Source organism: Hyla sarda, chromosome 4, assembly GCF_029499605.1.
Source record: "Hyla sarda isolate aHylSar1 chromosome 4, aHylSar1.hap1, whole genome shotgun sequence".
Taxonomy (NCBI): Eukaryota; Metazoa; Chordata; class Amphibia; order Anura; family Hylidae; genus Hyla; species Hyla sarda.
The window spans coordinates 303,902,765-303,921,648 of record NC_079192.1 but is presented as its reverse complement, the minus strand read 5'-3'; the positions used below and the strand labels follow the sequence as shown (position 1 = coordinate 303,921,648).

At 42.3% G+C, this 18,884-nt stretch overlaps 1 protein-coding gene across 3 annotated transcripts in view; it reads left to right on the top strand.

The window, feature by feature from the left end:
* The window catches only part of HTR4 (5-hydroxytryptamine receptor 4), a 511,510-nt gene that overhangs the window by 402,782 nt on the left and 89,844 nt on the right, over positions 1-18,884 (top strand). The window lies entirely within an intron of this gene.

Genomic DNA, 18,884 nt, shown 5'->3' with positions numbered 1-18,884 from the left:
AAGATATAATAACATGTTTACAAAAGTGTGAGGGGTGTACTCTCTTATGTGAGATACTGTATATCAGTGTTAATAAAATGGCAATGGCTATGGTGCGATTTATCTGACACTATCAAAATTCCAAGTGTAGAGGCTTTCAACTCTTACACAAACCTGACACTTCTTTTTTGTCTATGACATTCATTGGAAGAAGGCACTCCGAAGCCCTGAAACGCATTATGTTTATGGTTACCAATAAATTGTACCTGGGATTTAAAAAGTCACAGATTGCGTCGGGTATCCAGGATTTCCTCTTCTCCAGATCATGTGACATTTCTTGGCTCAGTTAATTAAGACATTAGGTGAAAGAAAACAAAACACTTACATGATGTTTACTCAGTGACATAATTGCTGCGGAGATTAGATTATTCAGCGGCTCTGATCATGAAATATTCCATTAACACTGTTTGTTCCCCTTATTTGTTATTTTCAGCTTCAAAGTACATGCTTGTTATAAGATTTTTTTTCACAGAGGAGTTACATGATGACAAGCATTTCAAATATAAAAATACTTAAATAAACAATAAGACCTTTTTTAAACTTTGCAAGATGAAGTTAAAAGAAATCTGTCATCAGTCTTACCTGCACTAACATATTGGTGCAGGCTTGTAGTGTGGGTTACGCTGATGGAAATTATACTTACGATTTTCTGATCCCCTCCCCCCATGCATGGCGATGACTGGCTAACTTGTTTAGATAGTATATGGTAGAAAGTAGCTGGCACTGCCATACCCTGCGATCAGATAGGGGCTCCCGTGGTATATGGGACCAGATTCCCCGGATTGCTGCTTCAACAGACAAAAGGTGCTCCCCATTAGTGATGAGAAGTGATAAGCGGCATAGGCCATATTCGAATTTGCAATATTTTACACGAATTTTTCATATTCGTTCACTTTTTTCCATGCAAAATTCGTAATAATATTCGCAAAATATGCATGCATGATTATATCTTTCAACTGACTACTTTCCTGTTGGTTGCTAGGGATGTTGCTAACCTCTGACAACTGTATTTGAATCCTTCTCATTGGCCCACAAGCTAAAAGAAGGGAGGGATCAGTGTCCTCTGGAAGTGCCGATATTCGCATAATGTCCGCATAAAATTTGCATTCGCATATTCGCCTTCATTGGAATACAAGCTGGAAGCAGGGAGGGATAATCACTTTTTATTTGATGTGTACTGTGAAAAAAAAAAAATTGTCATAACGAATAGAATTTACGATATTCTACACTACTTTTTCACATGTAGTGTACAATTTAAAAAACTGTCACAACTTCCAATTAAAACAGATTTTGCACTGGCAGAACAAGAGCAGAACACTTTTTGCTGCTGTACTACAATTATTATATATGTGTGATCCTATTTCTATCTCTTTTGTTCACTGCATAGTGTCCCTCACAGAGATCTTCACCTAATAATTGCTATCTCTAAAAAGCTGCATAAGCTATGTGCATAGGCATTTATAGTGGCTTTGAATTCACCACTATACTGCCTCCTCATTAACTAGAAGAGCTCTTTAAAAGGCATTATGGGATTCTGTAATGTCATGTTATCATTCCTAAAATATATATAGTTATCAGCACTAAAAAGTAAAACATTCAGGTAATATAATAATTTATAGTAAGGTGCATGAGGTGCAATAATCTGCAATTTACCTTGATGTAGCAATCCCTGAGTCTGCATGAGAGTCGGTAAAGTGCAATGTGCTGAAAAACATATATGTATATATAAGTAAAATGTCCAATTCTTTAAGGGATGCATGGAACTCAGACGTAATAAATAGCTAGTAGGTACCTGTGCCTCCCTGAAGGTGCATTAATCCAGTTTTATCAGCTTGAATACGGTAAGGTGCGATGTGCTGCAGTTTGAATGAATGGAACTAGGTGATTAAAGCAATGCAGATGAAAATATGTTAATATAGTTGTAGGTTGTATATAAATAAGTCCATGCAGTATAATAGCCGCAATATTGTATAATGATTTTTCCTAAGCGCAATGCTCTGCATTCATCCAAAAATATACCTTTTATCCTTTGGGGAATTTTTCTCCCGAAGAGTTGATGTGCAAATACCGGTATCCACAACATCAATGGCGATGTGCAGGAATGTAGTATATCGGGGAGAACAGGAGACAGCCCCGGCCAGTGGCGTCACTACTGTTCTGTATTCCGCTGGTATCCCAGTAATTTGCGGTCTCTGTCAGTGACGCCACTACAGGTAGCAGAAAAGGACAAAAATCTGATGCGTTTCGGAAGTGATGTGACTTCCTTTGTCTGGGATAATGTGTTTAGTCTCCTCCTACTTTTATAAAGTTCCGGATCCCAATTATTCAATATGTACATAAACCTGCATTGCCAAAAAAATTGATATCCAAGAAAGGATCATATTGTCTATTTGTATGTAAATGGAATTATACGTCACAAGGGCTAAAAACCAAATGTTTCCATATCCATATTTAATCCATGCGGGAAGAGCATGTTCAATTCAAAAATCCAGCGTCTTTCTGCCCGTTACATCTGGGCTACAAAATCACCCCCTCTCCAATGTGGTGTTATTTTTTCCAAGCCAAAGAATACTGATCCCTTACTTGATGATCTGTGTTAATCTTTGTAATGTTTGGATAGGGGGTGTCCTTCAAAACCCATATTTATATTATGTACATGTTCTCCAATCCTCTTAGCCAGCATTCTTTTTGTACGGCCAACATACATTTTATTACAAGGGCAACATATTCCATATATCACCCCCTGAGTCTGACAGTCTATGTGGTATGTAACTTTTTTCCACTGTATTGTCTAAGTTCTGGATAGAAAATAAAGGAGTTTTATTATTCATTGCCAAACACACTTGGCAGCGGCAACAGGGGGGAAAAAAACTGCTTTTAGATTACAGATAAAGCTCGTAGTGTTCTTTTTAGTTTTTGTTTTTTTTTACAGTTGGAGCTATATTGTTCCCTATATTTTAATTTTTCCAGAATAGAATACAAAGGATGGTGCCTTGGGTAGCAATTCTCCAATCACCCAATGTTTTTGTAGCAGACTCCAATGCTTTTTGATAATCTTTTTCACCAAAAAACTTTGTGAGCAGAAGGTGGTAATAATTGGTATATTTAATATTTCTTTTTCTTTTTCCGCTTCTTTTTTTCTCCCAACGGGTGTATTTTTCCCTGCTCGTAGTGTATTTTGTTCTGTCCTTCTTCCTCTGTCCATAGCATCAGTTAATATATTTGCCGTATACCCTTTACTCAAAAATTAGAATTTGAGGTTTTGTTCTTCATTTTCAAAGCCCTCCCGCACTGTACAATTTCTTCTCAGGCGTAAGAACTGACTTTTTGGAATATTATCCTGCCATTGTGGTAAATGACAGCTGCCTCTCTCAATGTAGCTATTGCTGTCTGTCGGTTTTGTAAAAGTAGTGGTAATCAGTGTATTATTTTCTGTTTGTATATTTAAATCTAAAAAGTTAATTCCAGTGGTGCTATATGATGACGTAAAATCTAAATAAAAATCATTTTTATTAATGTCACTTAAAAACTGTTGCAAACTGGATTCACTACCCTACCTATAAAAATTACGTCATCTATGAATCTTTTCCATATGACCAGACCCACACCCAGCTCACCTCACTTGTATACATTATTTTCTTCCCAATGTCCTACACAGAGGTTAGAATAACTGGGTGTGAATCTGGTCCCCATCGCAGTCCCCCACCTCTGTACGAAGTATGTGTCCTCATATTTAAAATAGCTATGATTTAAAATAAATAAAATACATTCTCCAATGAATTTTATCTGCTCCTGGGGGATGTCCGTGTATTGTTTAAAAAAATTCTCTGATGCTGTCCTTCCCTTATGTTCTATAATTGTGTACAGGGAAGTAACATCTAAGGTGCCAATAATATACCCCTGCTTCCGCTCAATTTCCTGTAATAACTGTAAAGTATGTGTGTTGTCTTTCAAGTAGGCAGGTAGTTGGACCACACATTTTTGTAGTTGTAAATCTACATACCGGGACAAATTGGCTGTGAGACAGTCAATACCCGACACTATCGGTCTACCAGGGCGGTTCTGCAATGTCTTATGCACTTTTGGTATATAGTAAAAAACTGATATTTTTTGGCTCTTTACCATTAGGAGTTCCTTTTCATTCTTATCTAGAATTCCACATTCTGCCCCTTTTTGAATTCATGTGCACAGTTATTTTTTTATATATCTCAGTAGGATTGCTCTTTAATTTTTGGTATGTGCAGTTATCTCCTAGGAGGCGCAAGGATTCTGTGTGATATTCATCATAGTTTTGTACAACAATGCTGCTTCCCTTATCTGCAGGACATATTATTATATCATTGTTTATTTGTAAGGATTTAATGGCTATTATTTCTTTTTTTGTGAGATTTGTGTTTTGATATTTTTTGCATTTATTTATCTTTAGTTTATGTATATCTTTAGTCACCATGTCCTCGAAGGCATAAAATGTATCCAAATATTCATTTTGTGTAAGTTGAAATCCCAAATTAGGAGGTTCATTATGCCTTTGTGCATGTATGGGATTTTTTATAAAGTACTTTTTCAGTGCTTACATTTCTCATGAATTTTTTCACTCCAATAAAGGTCTCAAACTTGTTCAAGGAGTTTTTCCTCACCCTCCTTTAGTACATAGGAACTCAAATTGTAAATTTTTTGTTGCTGTTTTGGCCGTTGTTCTGAATTATCACCTATTGATGTATGTATTTCCTTTGTTCGTCTCTTTTTTTGGATGTGTTTCCCACCCCTGCAAACCTCTTTTTCGGCTCTTTTTCCCTCCTTTGAAAAAAATCATGTTTTACAGGTTTTATTTGGTATTGCTTCTAGGTCCCTTTTTGGTGTATTATGTACTTGTCCAAAAAGGGACCTAGGAGCAATAAAAAATAATACACTGATTACCACTACTTTTACAAAACCGACAGACAGCAATAGCTACCTTGAGGGAGGCAGCTGTCATTTACCACAATGGCAGGAAAATATTCTAAAAAGTCAGTTTTTACGCCTGAGAAGAAATGTACAATGCTGGAAGACTTTGAAAATGAAGCACAAAATCTCAAATTCAAATTTTTGAGTAAAGGGTATAAGGAAAAAATACTAACTGATGCTATGGACAGAGTAAGAATGACAGAACGAAATACACTACTAGCAGGGAAAAATACACCTTTTGGGAGAAAAGAAGAAGCGGAAAAAGAAATATTAAACATATGAATCATTACCACCTTCTGCTCACAAAGTTTTTTGGTGAAAAAGATTATCAAAAAGCATTGGAGCCTGCTACAAAATGATAAGGTGATTGGAGAATTGCTACCCAAGGCACCATCATTTGTATTCTGAAAAAATAAAAATATAGGGACCAAATAACTCCAACTGTAAAAAAAAAAAACTAAAAAGAACCCTACAATAAATAAACTCACTACTAGCTCTATCTGTAATCTAAATGCAGTTTTTTGTGTTTGGCAATGAATGATAAAACTCCTTTATTTTCTATCCAGAACAGAGACAATACAGTGGAAAAAAGAATTGCATACCACATAGACTGTAGACTCAGGGGGTAATATATGGAATATGTTGCCCTTGTAGTAAAATCTATGTCGGCCGTACAAAAGGAATGCTGTTTAAGAGGATTGGAGAACATGCATATAATATAAATAGGGGTTTTGAAGGACACCCGCTATCCAAACATTGCAAAGATAAACATGGATCATCAAGTAAGGGATCAGTATTCTTTGGCTTGGAAAAAATAACACCACATTGGAGAGGGGGTGATTTTGTAGCCCAGATGTAACAGGCAGAAACCGGTTGGATTTTTGAATTGAACACGCTCGTCCCAAATGGATTAAATATGGATATGGAAATATTTTGTTTTTATTAATTAGCCCTTGCGGCGTATAATTCCTTTTACATACAAAGAGACAATATGATCCTTTCTTGGATATAAATTTCTTTGGCAATGGAGGTTTATGTACATACCGAACAATCGGGATCCAGAACTTTATAAAAGCAGGCGGAGACTAAACACATTATCCCAGACGAAGATATGAATATTTTACTTTTTAGCGCTGATTACTATATATATTTTAGACCTTTTAAAACTTTTATATTGTATACAGAGAACTATATACTTCTAATCGGCAGCTATAACTTATCTCCCCTGCCCTAGGTAGTGCTTGTATATTGGTATATTTCTATGTTATCATTCCTACTTCTCCTTTCTGCCATATGGCTGGTTATTTAAGCAAGTTCTGCCGAACCAAACTGCCCAGAGTTTGGGTTTCAGCTGAATCAAATTTTTAGCAAAGTTCGGCTCAGGTTCTACGGGTTCATTTCGTATGTGTCTTTTTCTGAAAAAAAAACTTAATATAAAAAAAGAAAAATGTTATCTGCCTCTAAACATTGAAATCCTAATGACACATATGCACTCTATGCCATTTACACTTTTACTGATTTAGGATAGGAACACATATAGCATATACACAGTATATCTCACACAGTGAAAAATCTGCTTTGCTGCGGGAAATACGCTGCATATTTTCCTATGAGCAGACACACAGGGCTACCCAGTGGCAGCCCTGTGCGCACAGGGAAGTTTGGAGGTGGGCCAACTTGTCACAGCCATCGTCTGCGGGTAGCCTGGTGTGTATGCTCATAGGAGAATACACAGTGTATTTGCAGCTGTGCAGTTTTCGTATAGGCTATGTGTGACCCTACCCTAAAAAGTTATTTTGTATGATTTGTGAATATACCTCACTGACTACCAGTGCTTACTGTTATATCATTTCAACAGCTACCTGTTATTTTCTTTATAATACAAAAACAAGGGATTGAACATGTGCTATTTTTAAAGGCTGTTTCCAAGTAACAATACCATGAAAATGTGAATATTCATACGTAACACGATGCTAGTATTTATAGCTTTATCAGATCTTGGCCAGATTTAGCATTTCAGTTTAATTGTACAAAGTACATTTCCAATAAAACTTAAACTTAAAGTTTTCCTTTAAACTTTCAAGTAATTATTATATAAATTAATAAAAGAAAATCCCCCAAAAAACTTTTGTCAACAGAATTGTTCTCTTTCAATTTCACCATTACCTTATCTTAGCGCTGATCAAAGAATCACCCTATGTAAAATGTAAAATCTAGATTTTTTACCTCCTGATTTAAACTTATAAATAAGTAAGTGTAATAAAATATGAATCAGGGTCTGTAATAAATGCAATAAAATGAGTATATTTGAAATGTACATAAAAATGCATTAATGTAACTCACCACATCTGCAGATGGGCATGTGTTATTTAGTTTCAGGACACAGTGGCGTATAGTCCAGACCAGGTTGAAGTTATTCTCAAGTATTAGTTTAATCTAAGTTATTCTTAGGGGGTGTGAATTCAGAAATTATGTTGAAATATAAACAAAACACCCCAATATTATAAACCATGCACCGATGACATCTGAAAAAAAAAAGTCTGGAATATAGGATAAGGATAAGAATATCCTGATACATCTAAGCTGTTACTTTACCTTTATGAACTACTATTGGACCAAAAGAGTGCCATGATATTGCACCCCAAACCATACAGAAACCCCCATCATTGTTGACAGGGGTACTTCAGTGGGAAAAAAAAAAATCCTATTAAAGCATAAGACACATTGACCCTGATTTATTATTGTAAACCTGACATGTTTTGTCGGGATGTGGACCAGAAATTCTGTCTGCACCAGAATTTGCGCCAGAATTGGAAAGAAAAAAATTAACAACTCTTCATTTTACTGCGAAAACCCAAAAATGGGCATGGTCATGGGAAAAGGGGCCGGGCTACCAAGAAGGGGGCGTGTTCTTGACATTTTCACAAAAAAACAACATATTATCTAAGGTTATCACAGAAAATGTAGTGGATTTGATCTGAGGAAAACCCGACAGATCAGAGCATGTGTAAAAAAAAAAGCAAAATATAGGGAAAAGCGCAAAATGTAGGGAAACTTTAGTAAATACGGTTGAAAAATAATTGTAATGAATTAAAACACACAAATAAAACTACACTCCACTGTTAGTTAATCATGGCCAGTATGTGTCTCATGGTAACGACTTATGCCTACTTATTGGTGAAGTCATAGCTTTATTTACTGCACCAAAACCTATTCTAGTCATCTGGTGACAGAAATACATTTCGTTGCTACCTCTTCATGTGATCCATCTGCAACCAATATGACCTCTTGGAAAACCAGACTTTTGTTTCAGGTTATGTGAGTTACTGTGTCATGCATGTGAGTGGGGATTTGGAGTGACTTCAGTAGATACTAGTGCAACTACACTGCTCAAAAAAAATAAAGGGAACACTAAAATAACACATTCTAGATTTGAGTGAATGAACTAATCGTATGAAATACTTTCGTATTTACATAGTTGAATGTGTTGACAACAAAATTACACAAAAATTATTAATGGAAATCAAATTTATCAACCCATGGAGGTCTAGATATGGAGTCACACTCAAAATCAAAATGGAAACCCACACTACAGGCTGATCCAACTTTGATGTAATGTCATTAAAACAAGTCAGGATGAGGCTCAGTAGTGTGTGTGGGCTCCACGTGCCCCTATGACCTCCCTACAACGTCTGGGCATGCTCCTGATGAGGTGGCGGATGGTCTCCTGAGGGATGTCCTCCCAGACCTGGACTAAAGCATCCGCCACCTCCTGGACAGTCTGTGGTGCAATGTGACGTTGATGAATGGCGCGAAACATGATGTCCCAGATGTGCTCAATAGGAATCAGGTCTGGGGAACGGGTGGGCCAGTCCATAGCATCAATTCCTTCCTCTTGTAGGAACTGTTGACACACTGCAGCCACATGAGGTTTAGCATTGTCTTGCATTAGGAGGAACCCAGGGACAACCGCACCAGCATATGGACTCACAAGGGGTCTGAGGATCTCGGTACCTAATGACAGTCTATCTCTGGCAAGCACATGGAGGGCTGTGCGGCCCCCCAAAGAAATGGCACCCCACACCATTACTGACCCAATGCCAAACTGGTCATGCTGGAGGATGTTGCAGGCAGCAGAACGTTCTCCACGGAGTCTCTCCAGACTCTGTCAGGTCTGTCACATGTGCTCAGTGTGAACCTGCATTCATCTGTGAAGAGCACAGGGCGCCAGTGGTGAATTTCACAATCTTGGTGTTCTCTGGCAAATGCCAAACGTCCTGCACAGTGTTGGGCTGTAAGCTCAACCCCCACCTGTGGATGTAGGGCCCTCATACCACCCTCATGGAGTCTGTTTCTGACCGTTTGAATGGACATTTTGCACAGTTTTGGCAGTACTCCTCCTGCTCCTCCTGGCACAAAGGTGGAGGTAGTGGTCCTGCTGCTGGGTTGTTTCCCTCCTTCGGCCTCCTTAACGTCTCCTGGTAGCGCCTCCATGCTCTGGACACTACACTGACACAGCAAACCTTCTTGCCACATCTCACATTAATGTGCAATCCTAAATGAACTGCACTACCTGAGTCACTTGTGTGGGTTGTAGACTCCATCTCATGCTACCACTAGAGTGATAGCACTGCCTGCATTCAAAAGTGACCAAATCATCAGCCAGGAAGCATAGGAACTGAGAAGTGGTCTGTGGTCACCACCTGAAGAACCACTCCTTTATTGGGGGGGTGTCTTGCTAATTGCCTATAATTTCCACTTGTTGTCTGTTCCATTTGCACAACAGCATGTGAAATTGATTGTCAATCAGTGTTGCTTCCTGAGTGTACAGTGTGATTTCACAGAAGTGTGATTGACTTGGAGTTACATTGTGATGTTTAAGTGTTCCCTTTATGTTTTTTGAGCAGTGTATGTTATCTTAATAGGTCATTACTCTAATGATTCTGTGTAATTTCATGTAGCAGAGTCCAAGTGAAAACAATAAAGAAATCCCAACCAAATGAGTCCTGTGTATGGGACAGAGCAATGTAATGGCTTGGCTCAGATGAAATGTTTGATTATAAAGTCTATAAAACATGAGGGAGGAGGGTGCTTTGCTTTTGGATCTCTGACTAATCTTTTCTTCTCAGCATATTTCTCTCCTGTTTGTTTTCTGTTTGAGCAGCAGGATTTGGGCAGAGAAATATCCCACATTTCATGCCAGGGCTGCCAATTTGGATTGGGATTGAAGCAGAGAAAGCACGTACAGTGCGGCGGACAATGCATTTATTTGCCTTGCTTTTATGTCGTCCCATTCAGTGCTGAAGAAGTTAATAGTATGGCTCTTTTTGTGTCACTTAGACAAGTTGTTAGGAAGGATAGAAATAGATTAAATAGTGGCAGCAGGTAGCAGAGATTTCATTTTTTGTTCTCATGTAATGGATTTCATGTACGTCACTTAAATCTTCCTGTTCATCTGTTGTGTCCAGGCCATTGTTCATACAAATCTATCCCTGTCCCCTGCTCCCATCTATGTATCATCATGTAATGTCTTTAAACAATCACAAAAATTCTTTGCTAGAAGACAATGTCCTACACCCGCTAAAAGTATCCGTATACATCTTGCAGCCAATTTGTTTTGGCACAATGGGGACTATTGATCGCAACCTGAAAATGCTCCTTTCCCAGAGTTTCCTTTCATGAGAAGAAAATAACATTGGAAAATGTTTAAACAATGACCCTTTGTATTGTTGCCTGGAGGAAATGTTCAAATGGCGATACAATTGCTTGTAATTATTATGGCACAGCTGCTCCATTTTCAGTAAGCAGTCATGGAACGCTCAGGAGCCTCACTTCATTGGACTATTTATTATGCCTATTGTGAATATTATTATTAGCCTTATTGTGGGGAATAGCTAATTTTGGAGAATAAGTAGAACAATTTGTTAACAATATTCAATAATGTTGCATGTTCTCCTCTTGTGCAGTAGATTCATTTACTATTACCAATACAGACCTATTGACAACTGCTGTGCCAATGACTTGTTTGTTGACGTCTTTTGTTACAGTGTACATGCACACAATCTGTATGTCTTGCTGAAAGGTCACTTGGCTCTTATGTTTCCAGAATTAAAATCAACAGCGTATCTGCTATGTCTGAACACACCTTTATTCTCTGGGGGTTTTGTAGAGTCTTAATTTGTTGTGTGTTTTTTTTTTTGTGTTTTGTGTTCTAAATGATAAATATACAAAAGATTATAACATATATATATAAAATAAAGTATCCACAAGTTGCTACGTGAGAAGCACCCCACCTGTACTACATAATGGTATTGTCCTGATGCTATTCTTAGATGAAGGCTGGATCTGATTGGCATAACCTGGATAACCCCTTAAAGGGTAAAAACAGGAGGCCTAGACTCAGCACCCCAGTCTTCCCAGTGCAAAGCCAATGTGGCGATCTATTGGAGTTGGACAGGTGTCGGTGTTAAGGGAAATGGTCCCTGATGTGTCAAGTGGCTTGAATGGTGTAGCCCATTGTTTCTCATTAGATCTCACCCACACCTCTTTGATTGAAGTTGTTACCCTTACACAACACCTAGGAAGAGACTTCTTATAGTCAGGGTTTTGGTGAACAACTGTAAACTTTACCAAACAGCACAGTTCAATGATTGACAGATTTATCATTGCTTTTAGAGCATTTTTTTTGTCTATGTTTTGGCGCAGTTCAGGTGCAAGCAGCATATTTATTGACTTTTATGCGTCTTTTGATATATACAGTTGTGGTGTCCCAGTACCACATTCTATATGGTACTTGTTTATTTATGGGTCCCCATAGCCAGAGTCCCTAGGACGTAGGGATCCCTGTAATCTAGTCTACCCCTCGTCGCCTCTATTCTAATGTATAATCAGTAATTTATGCATAGGTTAATGTAAATAGCATAGTATATGTAGATAAATGGTTAATTACTTGTTTCCATTAGCGTTGCGGGACCTGCGGGTCATGTGACAAGGTGAACTCTATGGTATTTGGCTTAAGGACCTTAGGAGGCCCTGTGACGTAAGCAATCCCATCACACCATGTAAGGTGAATGGCAGACGTTCGGACCAATCAGATTCGCCACGCCCCTGCCAATATATGGGAGCGGTGGCCACGTTTCTCTCTCTTACCTCATGGGCTGTCAAGCAAGCAAGACCTGTACAGCAGTAATCGCAGTGAGTTAGGCCTGAGCCTTACAGCAACGGCTGAACAATTGCAATTATAGAGTGTATCACCTCCAAAACACTCTGCAGCATCTCCGGACCTAATACCTCCCCTAAATCCGGACGGATCTGCAAATCTCTTCCTAAATTATGAGACTTATTGTCTAGCTCAAGGTCCGCAACTACTGCCAGTCGCTAAGTAACCAAAGGACTGTTTGTATGAGACTGTTACTGTGCCGTGAATATTGCAAGCATTTCAGTAAACGTTATTCAAGTTCAAGTTCAAATCTCCTTGTGGACCTTCCTTTATTTTTTGCACCTATCGTTACTGGGAAGGGCGGCGATAGGCCGGAACACTGATTCAGCATACCAGCTTTTCCCACCACAGCAGAGCTGCACAAAATGTATTATCCTGCTGCACCTTCTTGATAAATAAGATGCACGCTAGTCAAACCCACCATCCACATAAACATGGGAAAATAGCTCTACTGTAGACATTCTTTGATAAATATGGGCCATGGTACCCTTGCAGCTGTCACGATGCCGGCTGGCAGGAGGTGGATCCTCTGTGCCAGAGAGGGATTGGCGTGGACCGTGCTAGTGGACCGGTTCTAAGTCACTACTGGTGTTCACCAGAGCCCGCCGCTAAGCGGGATGGTCTTGCTGCGGCGGTAGTGACCAGGTCGTATCCACTAGCAACGGCTCAACCTCTCTGACTGCTGAAGATAGGCGCGGTACAAGGGAGTAGACAGAAGCAAGGTCGGACGTAGCAGAAGGTCGGGGCAGGCAGCAAGGATCGTAGTCAATAAGGCAATAGCAGGAGGTCAAGTACACAGTATGGACAAACACAGTAACGCTTTCACTAGGCTCTAAGGCAACAAGATCCGGCAGGGGAGTGCAGGGGCAGTGATCAGATATAGTCTGGGAGCAGGTGGAAGCCAATTAAGCTAATTGGGCCAGGCACCAATCATTGGTGCACTGGCCCTTTAAGTCTCAGAGAGCTGGCGCGCGCGCGCCCTAGAGAGCGGAGCCGCGCGCGCCAGCACATGACAGCAGGGGACCGGGACGGGTAAGTGACCTGGGATGCGATTCGCGAGCGGGCGCGTCCCGCTGTGCGAATCGCATCCCCGACGGCCATGACAGTGTAGCGCTCCCGGTCAGCGGGACCGACCGGGGCGCTGCGGAGAGAGAGACGCCGTAAGCGCTCCGGGGAGGAGCGGGGACCCGGAGCGCTAGGCGTAACAGTACCCCCCCCCTTAGGTCTCCCCTTCTCTTTGTCCGGTAACTGCCTCCCCTGGGATGAGGACACCGGGAAAGAATGGAGGGTTTCCTCAACGGCAGGCAGTACAGCAGGAGTGGGAATGGGGAGGGGGGGCAGAGGGCGAGGCCTGGCACGGGGCAGTGTGACACCAGGACGGGGGCCATGAGGAGGCACCGAGGCTTGCCTGACTGGACTGGGAGGGGGGGGAGAGGCACTTCTTATGGCAGGCAGAGTCCATATAGACCTTAGGGAGACCGGTTACAGGGGGAACCACAGGGTCACGGCAGGGAGTACTGGGAACCGGTTTAAGGCAGTCCTTGAAACAAGAGGTACCCCAGCTCTTGATCTCCCCTGTGGACCAATCCAGGGTTGGGGAATGGTGTTGAAGCCAGGGTAGTCCAAGGAGAATTTCGGAAGTGCAATTGGAGAGGACCAAAAAGTCAATTTTTTCGTGATGAGGTCCGATGCACATTAGGAGGGGCTCCGTGCGGTAACGCACGGTGCAATCCAACCTGACTCCGTTGACCGCGGAAATGTAGAGTGGCTTGACGAGACGGGTCACCGGGATGCGGAATTTATTCACCAAGGAATCCAGAATAAAATTCCCAGAGGCACTGGAGTCCAAGCAGGCCACGGCTGAGAGGGAGGAGTTGGCTGAAGGAGAAATCCGTACGGGCACCGTGAGACGTGGAGAAGCCGACTTAGCATCAAGAGACGCCACACCCACGAGAGCTGGGTGCGAGCGTGCGTTTCCCAGACGTGGAGGACGAATGGGGCAATCCACCAGGAAATGTTCGGTACTGGCACAGTACAGACAAAGATTTTCTTCCCTACGGCGATTCCTCTCTTCCTGGGTCAGGCGAGACCGATCCACTTGCATGGCCTCCTCGGCGGGAGGCCTAGGCGTAGATTGCAACGGAGACTGTGGGAGAGGTGCCCAGAGATCTAAGTCTTTTTCCTGGCGGAGCTCTTGATGTCTCTCAGAAAAACGCATGTCAATGCGAGTGGCTAGATGAATGAGTTCATGCAGGTTAGCAGGAATTTCTCGTGCGGCCAGAACATCTTTAATGTTGCTGGATAGGCCTTTTTTAAAGGTCGCGCAGAGGGCCACATTATTCCAGGATAGTTCAGAAGCAAGAGTACGGAATTGTATGGCTTACTCGCCAACGGAAGAATTACCCTGGACCAGGTTCAGCAGGGCAGTCTCAGCAGAAGAGGCTCGGGCAGGTTCCTCAAAGACACTTCGAATTTCCGAGAAGAAGGAGTGTACAGAGGCAGTGACAGGGTCATTGCGGTCCCAGAGCGGTGTGGCCCAAGACAGAGCTTTCCCAGACAGGAGGCTGACTACGAAAGCCACCTTAGACCTTTCAGTAGGAAACTGGTCCGACAACATCTCCAAGTGCAGGGAACATTGTGAAAGAAAGCCACGGCAAAACTTAGAGTCCCCATCAAATTTGTCCGGCAGGGACAAGCGGAGGCTAGGAGTGGCCACTCGCTGCGGAAGAGGTGCAGGAGCTGGCGGAGGAGATGGTTGTTGCTGCTGTAGCTGAGACTGAAATTGCTGTAGCTGTGACTGAAGCTGCTGTAGCTGCGACTGGAGTTGCTGTGTCATGGTGGTCAAGTACGACAGCTGGTGATCTTGTTGGGCGATCTGTCGGGCTTGCTGGGCGACCAGTGTAGTGAGGTCGGCGACAACTGGCAGAGGAACTTCAGCGGGATCCATGGCCGGATCTACTGTCACGATGCCGGCTGGCAGGAGGTGGATCCTCTGTGCCAGAGAGGGATTGGCGTGGACCGTGCTAGTGAACCGGTTCTAAGTCACTACTGGTGTTCACCAGAGCCCGCCGCAAAGCGGGATGGTCTTGCTGCGGCGGTAGTGACCAGGTCGTATCCACTAGCAACGGCTCAACCTCTCTGACTGCTGAAGATAGGCGCGGTACAAGGGAGTAGACAGAAGCAAGGTCGGACGTAGCAGAAGGTCGGGGCAGGCAGCAAGGATCGTAGTCAATAAGGCAATAGCAGGAGGTCAAGTACACAGTATGGACAAACACAGTAACGCTTTCACTAGGCTCTAAGGCAACAAGATCCGGCAGGGGAGTGCAGGGGCAGTGATCAGATATAGTCTGGGAGCAGGTGGAAGCCAATTAAGCTAATTGGGCCAGGCACCAATCATTGGTGCACTGGCCCTTTAAGTCTCAGAGAGCTGGCGCACGCGCGCCCTAGAGAGCGGAGCCGCGCGCGCCAGCACATGACAGCAGGGGACCGGGACGGGTAAGTGACCTGGGATGCGATTCGCGAGCGGGCGCGTCCCGCTGTGCGAATCGCATCCCCGACGGCCATGACAGTGCAGCGCTCCCGGTCAGCGGGACCGACCGGGGCGCTGCGGAGAGAGAGACGCCGTAAGCGCTCCGGGGAGGAGCGGGGACCCGGAGCGCTAGGCGTAACAGCAGCGGTACATGCTAGGCAGATTTTTTTGAATTTTGTTTAAAGACAGGATTAGTGAATTGTGATCTATTAGCTTGGGGTGTGCCCGTCCTTTGCTACACCTAAGACTATATTCACACAGCACAATTTCTGCACATCCGCACCAATTCCGTGTCTGCATTCATTTGGGTGGTTTCTGGCTTTTGCGGAATCAGTGCAGATTCCCTGTGGGATCCATGCAGTATCCGAATGTGGAGATTCTGAAGTGTGAATGGGAGTGTGGATTCCCATTGAAGTCTATTGGTCTTTAATTTGATGCATTATCTGCATACGGAATTTGTGTGGAATTCCGCATGCAGCAATTCTGGCATGTGAATATAGTTTATGGGGCACTATTGGAATCTCTTTATGTGTGTGACAGGAGCTGCAGAGCAACATGTGCTCCTCCGACTAGAGCTTTACTAACAAAAGAAAATGTTTTCACCTCTAATCCCAGAAGGCGTACAGTTGGAACATCTTTTGTATTTATTGGACAAGAGTTGGACATGTGACCAATTCTGCTTTTTCACTGTATAGAAGATATATTTGCTTTTTAGCTTTTGTGCTCTGCAGGAAACTCAGTGTATGCCTGTTTTAATACAGAAAAATAAGCATATGCTTGTGCAACATAGAAACACAGTTATATTCATCACTTTAAACCCTATGGCACTAGAACTACTCAGCTTAAGTTTGGTGTAGTAGCTGGTACAGCTGTGCTGGGCCACCACAAAAAGATCCATAATAGTGATGTTCTAAGACTAGACTTGAACACTATGATTTACTCATTAGTCGCATAGACAACTTAGATTTCTGCATTAGGCTACGATATTAACAACATTTTTCTGGTCTTTTTACTTGAGCATTAACTAAAATATATGGTTTGAACTATTTTATATGATTTAAGATTCTCTCTTCTATAATGACCAACTCCTCTGAGATATAGAAAAGTACATCAATAGATGTGAAATGTGCAAATTATTTTGTGTAGAATGTTAGAGCCACATTTTTGTTTTGGTTTTATGGAACTTATATAGATGAATCATTGGGTCACTTCTTGAAAACCTGCATGCAAGTATATACAGACATTTTGCTCCACTTTCCTTTCTCCTCTTTCCATGATTATATGTTGTGTAGACACACTGAAAAATTGAGAACATAGAAATGAAAAAATCGTAATTGTTAAAAAAAAACTAAATTTTATTTAATTTAGGGGCAAATTTAGAAGACTAGTGGTTAACAAGTACACAGTCCAATGAGAGTTTGTAATGACAGAACCAGCAAGCTAAGAGGGATTACCGGTACTAAGTCCATAGGTCAGGAACCAGAAGAGCAGTAATAGCAGTCGTATGCAGTAACAGGAGCCAGGAGATTACTAGGATCACAGTAAGTGTCTATTTAAAGGGGTACTCCACCCCTAGACATCTTATCCCCTATCCAAAGGATAGGGGATAAGATGTCTGATCGCGGGGGTCCCGCCGCTGGGGACCCCCACAATATAGCATGCAGCACACCCACCTGTTTCGGCTCCGGAAGCGCTGGAGGGTCTGGGTCCCGACCACGGGAACGGAAGTTCGTGACGTCACGACTCCACCCCCGTGTGACGTAACGCCCCGTCCCCTCAATGCAAGTCTATGGGAGGGGGAGATGTCTAGGGGTGGAGTACCCCTTTAACTTCTACAGAGTGATTTACAAATCTACAGAGAAATTTGTGAAGTTCTTTCCAGCCTGACAACAGTGCTCTCTGCTGACACCTCTGTCCGTGTCAGGAACTGTCCCGAGCAGGAGAGGATTTCTATGGGGATATGATTCGAATCTGGACAGTTCCCTGACACGGACAGCCTTCCGGCGGCCTTCTTAACATTTGGTTCCGAACGCTGTGCGCTCCCTTCGGGGGTTGGCCACGCCCCCTTGTGATGTCAGGCCACGTCCCCTCAATGCAAGTCTATGGGAGGGGGTGTGACGGCCTCCTCCCATAGACTTACAGTGAGGGGGCATCACCTTATGGCATGAGGGGGCATGGCCGACCCCCACAACACAAGCACTGCGTTTGGCAATAAGTGTTCCGAATGCAGCTGGAAGGCTGGCCAGTGGAGTACCCCTTTAAGCTTCTTCTCAGAAGGCATGAGGCTTTCTTTTCTAAGATTGGCTGATACTTCATTAAATCCATCTTGCCCCCCACACAATACAGGTTTCAAGTGACAGAGGAAGTAAATCAGGCCCAGATCACCACCATGCTTGACTCTAGGTAGGGTGTTCTTTTTTAGTGTTGAGCGGCATAGGCCATATTCGAATTCGCGAATATTCGCGAATATATGGACGAATATTCGTCATATATTCGCGAATATTCGCATATTCGTAACATTCTCGTTTTATTTTCGCAAATGCGAAAAGTTCGCGCGTGCGAAACTTTACATATGTGAAAATTTACATATGCGAAAATTAACATATGCGAAAATTAACACAAGCGAAAATTCGCTTATGCAAAAATTAGCATATGCAAAATGTTCGCATATGCGAAAAATTTCGCGCCAGTCTCACACAGTAGTATTAGAGCCTTCTTTACACCACACAAGCTGGAAGCAGAGAGGGATGATCACTGTGATGTGTACTGTGAAAAAAACAAAACAAAAAAAAACGAATATTCGTAATTACGAATATATAGCGCTATATTCGCGAAATTCGCGAATTCGCGAATATGCGATATTCGCGAATAATATTCGAATTGCGAATATTCGCGAGCAACACTATTCTTTTTTCAGCATATACTTCATTCATCTATCTCCAGAAATACAATGAATCTATAGGCCCAAAAATCTCTAGTTTTGTTTCATTGCTTCACAGAACAGAAACCCAGACATCTCTTAAACAAACACGGATGCTAGTCACAATGTAATTAGGATCATGTTCCTGTCACTGTTATCCGTATTGGCTTTAGTTCTGTCAGATAACATCCCGGTGTGCTGCTCACGTCTCCTGCATACCTCTACTTAGCAGA